Below are 6,053 nucleotides of genomic sequence, written 5' to 3'. Positions count from 1 at the left end.
AGGAGAGGGGTGAGGGTATAGGGAGGACAGAGGGGAGAGAGGGATAGGGAGGGGTGAGAGGGTATAGGGAGGACAGAGGGGAGAGAGGGAGAGGGGTGAGGGTATAGGGAGGACAGAGGGGAGAGAGGAGAGGGGTGAGGGTATAGGGAGGACAGAGGGGAGAGAGGAGAGGGGTGAGGGTATAGGGAGGACAGAGGGGAGAGAGGAGAGGGGGAGGACAGGGAGGACAGAGGGGGGGGAGAGAGGAGAGGGGTGAGGGTATAGGGAGGACAGAGGGGAGAGAGGAGAGGGGTGAGGGTATAGGGAGGACAGAGGGGAGAGAGGAGAGGGGTGAGGGTATAGGGAGGACAGAGGGGGAGAGAGGAGAGGGGTGAGGGTATAGGGAGGACAGAGGGAGAGAGGAGAGGGGTGAGGGTATAGGGAGGATAGAGGGGGGAGAGAGGAGAGGGGTGAGGGTATAGGGAGGACAGAGGGGAGAGAGGAGAGGGGGTGAGGGTATAGGGAGGACAGAGGGGGAGAGAGGAGAGGGGTGAGGGTATAGGGAGGACAGAGGGGAGAGAGGAGAGGGGTGAGGGTATAGGGAGGACAGAGGAGAACAGTGTGACGGTGGAGGAGAGGGGTGAGGGTATAGGGAGGACAGAGGAGAACAGTGTGACGGTGGAGGAGAAGGCTGTATCCACATCTATCGGATGTATTGATCACATTTTTACTAATGCTGCAGATATTTGCTTTAAAGCAGTATCCAAACCCGTAGGATGTAGTGATCACAATATAATAACCATATCTAGGAAAACCACAGTTCCAAAGGTTGGGCCTAACATAGCGTATAAGAGATACAATAAGTGTTGTAGTGATTCCTATGTTGGTGATGTAAAGAATATTTGCTGGTCTGGTGTGTAATGAGGAGGAACCAGATGCTGCACTTCACATATTTATGAAATTACTTATTTCAGTTACTAATAAGTGTCACGCCTTGGTCATTGTATTTTGTGTTTTTGGTATATGTTTGGGTAAGCCAGGGTGTGACATGGGTTTATATGTTGTGTTTCATATTGGGGTTTGTAGTAATTGGGATTGTGTTGATTAGGGGTGTGTCTAGTTAGGCTTGGCTGCCTGAGGCGATTCTCAATTGGAGTCAGCTGCTTATCGTTGTCTCTGATTGGGAACCGTATTTAGGTAGCCTGAGTTGGCGTTGTATTTTGTGGGTGTTTTGTACCTGTCTCTGTGTTAGTCACCAGATAGGCTGTAATTAGTTTACGTTCCGTTTGCTGTTTTCTTCTTCAGTTATTTCATGTACCGCATTATCTTCATGTACCGCATTATCTTCATGTACCGCATTATCTTCATTAAAAGTCATGAGTAACCTACACGCTGCATTTCGGTCTGACTCTCTTCAAACAACAGACGACGCTGCATTATCTTCATTAAAAGTCATGAGTAACCTACACGCGCATTATCTTCATTCACATTAAAAGTAAGCACACACCCATTAAGAAAATGACTGTAAAAACTGTTACATCTTCTTGGATTGATGAGGAATTGAACTGACATTGAATTGACATTTTTTGGGAAAAAAGGCAAACTCTGCTCCATCATTCATTGATGGTTAATTCATCACAAAACCCACTGATATTGACAACTACGTTAATTTTTTTTTTTAATTGGCAAGATTAGCACACTTAGGGATGACATGCCAGCAACAAACGCTGACACTACACATCCAAGTATATCTCAACAAATTAATGAAAGCATTGTAATTGTAATGTATTGTAATTTTGAATTCCGTAAAGTTTGTGTGGAATAGGTGACAAAATATTTTGTTGTCTTTCAACAATGACAAGCCACCAGGGTCTGACAACTTGAATGGAAAAATAGTGAGGATAATAGCGGACAATATTGCCACTCTCCTATTTGCCATATCTTCAATTTAAGCCTACTAGAAAGTGTGTGCCCTCAGGCCTGGAGGGAAGAAAAAGTAATTAACAAGATACAATGCTATTTTACAGTAAACCAATTGACAACAGACTTTCAGCATGCTTATAGGGAAGGACATTGAACAAGTACAGCACTAACATAAATGGATGATTTGGCTGAGAGGAGTTTATGATAAAAGATGGTGGGGGCTGTTTTGTTAAGAGTTCAGTGCGGCTTTTGACAATATCGATCATAGTCTGTTGCTGTAAAAAAAAGGAAGCGTCATGGCTTTACACCCCATGCTATATTGTGGATTAAGAGTGACCTGTCCAACAGAACACAAAGGGTGTTCTTTAACGGAAGCTTCTCCTGGTAGAGTAAGGAATTCCCCAGGGCAGCTGTCTAGGCCCCTTACTTTTTCCAGGGCAGCAGTTTAGGCCCCTTACTTTTTTCAATCTTTACTAACGACATGCCACTGACTTTGAGTAAAACCAGTGTGTCTATGTATGTGGATGACTCAACACTATACATGTCAGCTACCGCAACGACTGAAATGACTGCAACACTTACCAAGGAGCTTCAGTTAATTTCAGAGGGGGTGGCAAGGAATAAGTTAGTCCTAAATATTTCAAAAACTCAAAGCATTGTATTTGGGACAAATCATTCACTAAACCCTGAACCTAAACTAAATAGTGTAATGATTAAAGTAGAAATTGAGCAAGTTGAGGTGACTAAACTGCTTGGAGTAACCCTGGTCAATGATCAACACATTTATACAACAGTAGCCAAGATGGGGAGAAGTCTGTCCATAATAAAGCACTACTCTGCCTTCTTAACAGCACTATCAACAAGGCAGGTCCTACAGGCCCTAGTTTCTACCTTCTTAACAACACTATCAACAAGGCAGGTCCTACAGGCCATAGTTTCTACCTTCTTAACATCACTATCAACAAGGTAGATCCTACAGGCCCTAGTTTCTACCTTCTTAACAGCACTATCAACATGGCAGGTCCTACAGGCCCTAGTTTCTACCTTCTTAACAGCACTATCAACATGGCAGGTCCTACAAACCCTAGTTTCTACCTTCTTAACAGCACTATCAACATGGCAGGTCCTACAGACCCTAGTTTCTACCTTCTTAACAGCACTATCAACATGGCAGGTCCTACAGACTCTAGTTTCTACCTTCTTAACAGCACTATCAACATGGCAGGTCCTACAGACCCTAGTTTCTACCTTCTTAACAGCACTATCAACATGGCAGGTCCTACAGACCCTAGTTTCTACCTTCTTAACAGCACTATCAACATGGCAGGTCCTACAGACCCTAGTTTCTACCTTCTTAACAGCACTATCAACATGGCAGGTCCTACAGGCCCTAGTTTCTACCTTCTTAACAGCACTATCAACATGGCAGGTCCTACAGACCCTAGTTTCTACCTTCTTAACAGCACTATCAACATGGCAGGTCCTACAGACCCTAGTTTCTACCTTCTTAACAGCACTATCAACATGGCAGGTCCTACAGACCCTAGTTTCTACCTTCTTAACAGCACTATCAACATGGCAGGTCCTACAGGCCCTAGTTTCTACCTTCTTAACAGCACTATCAACATGGCAGGTCCTACAGACCCTAGTTTCTACCTTCTTAACAGCACTATCAACATGGCAGGTCCTACAGGCCCTAGTTTCTACCTTCTTAACAGCACTATCAACATGGCAGGTCCTACAGGCCCTAGTTTCTACCTTCTTAACAGCACTATCAACATGGCAGGTCCTACAGACCCTAGTTTCTACCTTCTTAACAGCACTATCAACATGGCAGGTCCTACAGACCCTAGTTTCTACCTTCTTAACAGCACTATCAACATGGCAGGTCCTACAGGCCCTAGTTTCTACCTTCTTAACCTGTTAAGACTCTAGGGGCAGTATTTCATTTTTGGATAAAAAGACGTGCCCGTTTTAAGCGCAATATTTTGTCACGAAAAGATGCTCGAATATGCTTGGAATTGATAGTTTTGGAAAGAAGACAGTCTTACGTTTCCAGAAATGCAAAGATTTTCACTGTGAGTCCCTTAGAACAAATGCTTCGGGCAAAACCAAGATGTATGACCGACCAGGAAATGCACAGGATTTCTGAGGCTACGTTTTCCATGATCGCCTTATATGGCTGTGAATGCGACAGGAATGAACGGACTCTTTCTCTTGTTTCCCCAAGGTCTTTGCAGCATTGTGACGTATTTGTAGGCATATCATTGGAAGATTGACCATAAGAGACTACAATTGCCAAGTGTCCCCCTTGGTGTCTGTGTGGCAATTGGTGCGCAAAAGTCAGGTCCCGGTATTTTTCCATTCAAATCTCAGAACAAACCAGGCTACAAGGACGGTGCTTTCAATGGAGAGAAATATGACAAACCACCTTCAGGATTGATTCAAACAACGTTTTCCATGTTTCAGTCGATATTATGGAGTTAATTCGGAAAAAGTTCGACATGTAGGTGACTGAATTTTCGGTTAGTTTCGGTAGCCAAATGCATAGTAACAAAAGGGAACGATGTGTCCTACACAAGAATCTTTCAGGAAAAACTGGACATCTGCTATGTAACTGAGAGTCTCCTCATTGAAACATCTGAAGTTCTTCAAAGGTAAATTATTTTATTTGATTCCTTGGCTGGTTTTTGTGAATATGTTGCGTGCTAAATGCTAACGCTAATGCTAAGCTAGCTATCACCACTCTTACACAAATTAGTGATTTTCTCTGGTTCTAAAGCATATTTTGAAAATCTGAGACGACAGGATTGTTAAGAAAAGGATAAGCTTGAGAACGGGCATATTTATTTCATTTCATTTGCGATTTTTAGAAATCGCTAACGTTGCGTTATGGTAATGAGCTTGAGGCTGTAGTTACGCTACCGCATACGGGTTTGGGCGGACTATGAGGTTAACAGCACTATCAACATGGCAGGTCCTACAGACCCTAGTTTCTACCTTCTTAACAGCATTATCAACATGGCAGGTCCTACAGACCCTAGTTTCTACCTTCTTAACAGCACTATCAACATGGCAGGTCCTACAGGCCCTAGTTTCTACCTTCTTAACAGCACTATCAACATGGCAGGTCCTACAGACCCTAGTTTCTACCTTCTTAACAGCACTATCAACATGGCAGGTCCTACAGACCCTAGTTTCTACCTTCTTAACAGCACTATCAACATGGCAGGTCCTACAGACCCTAGTTTCTACCTTCTTAACAGCACTATCAACATGGCAGGTCCTACAGGCCCTAGTTTCTACCTTCTTAACAGCACTATCAACATGGCAGGTCCTACAGACCCTAGTTTCTACCTTCTTAACAGCACTATCAACATGGCAGGTCCTACAGGCCCTAGTTTCTACCTTCTTAACAGCACTATCAACATGGCAGGTCCTACAGGCCCTAGTTTCTACCTTCTTAACAGCACTATCAACATGGCAGGTCCTACAGGCCCTAGTTTCTACCTTCTTAACAGCACTATCAACATGGCAGGTCCTACAGACCCTAGTTTCTACCTTCTTAACAGCACTATCAACATGGCAGGTCCTACAGACCCTAGTTTCTACCTTCTTAACAGCACTATCAACATGGCAGGTCCTACAGACCCTAGTTTCTACCTTCTTAACAGCACTATCAACATGGCAGGTCCTACAGACCCTAGTTTCTACCTTCTTAACAGCACTATCAACATGGCAGGTCCTACAGGCCATAGGTTTGTCTCACCTGGACTACTGTTCAGTTGTCTGGTCAGGTACCACAAAAAGGGACTTACGGAAAATTGCAATTGACAAGGCAGCACGACTGGCCCTTGGATGTACACAGAGAGCTAACATTAATCATGTGCATGTCAATCTCTCCTGGCTCAAAGTGGGGGAGAGATTGAATTCATCACTAGCATTTGTGAAGAGGTAATTGACATGTTGAACGCACCAAGCTGTCGGTTTGAACTACTGACACACAGCTTGGACACCCCATGCATACCCCACAAGACATGCCACCAGAGGTCTCTTCACAGTCCCCAAGTCCAGAACAGACTATGGGAGGTGCACAGCTTGGACACCCCATGCCTACCCCACAAGACATGCCACCGGAGGTCTGTTTAAAC

Source organism: Oncorhynchus nerka, linkage group LG2, assembly GCF_034236695.1.
Source record: "Oncorhynchus nerka isolate Pitt River linkage group LG2, Oner_Uvic_2.0, whole genome shotgun sequence".
Classification (NCBI taxonomy): Eukaryota; Metazoa; Chordata; class Actinopteri; order Salmoniformes; family Salmonidae; genus Oncorhynchus; species Oncorhynchus nerka.
The sequence above is the reverse complement of the archived record's forward strand: the minus strand, read 5'-3'. Positions refer to the sequence as shown.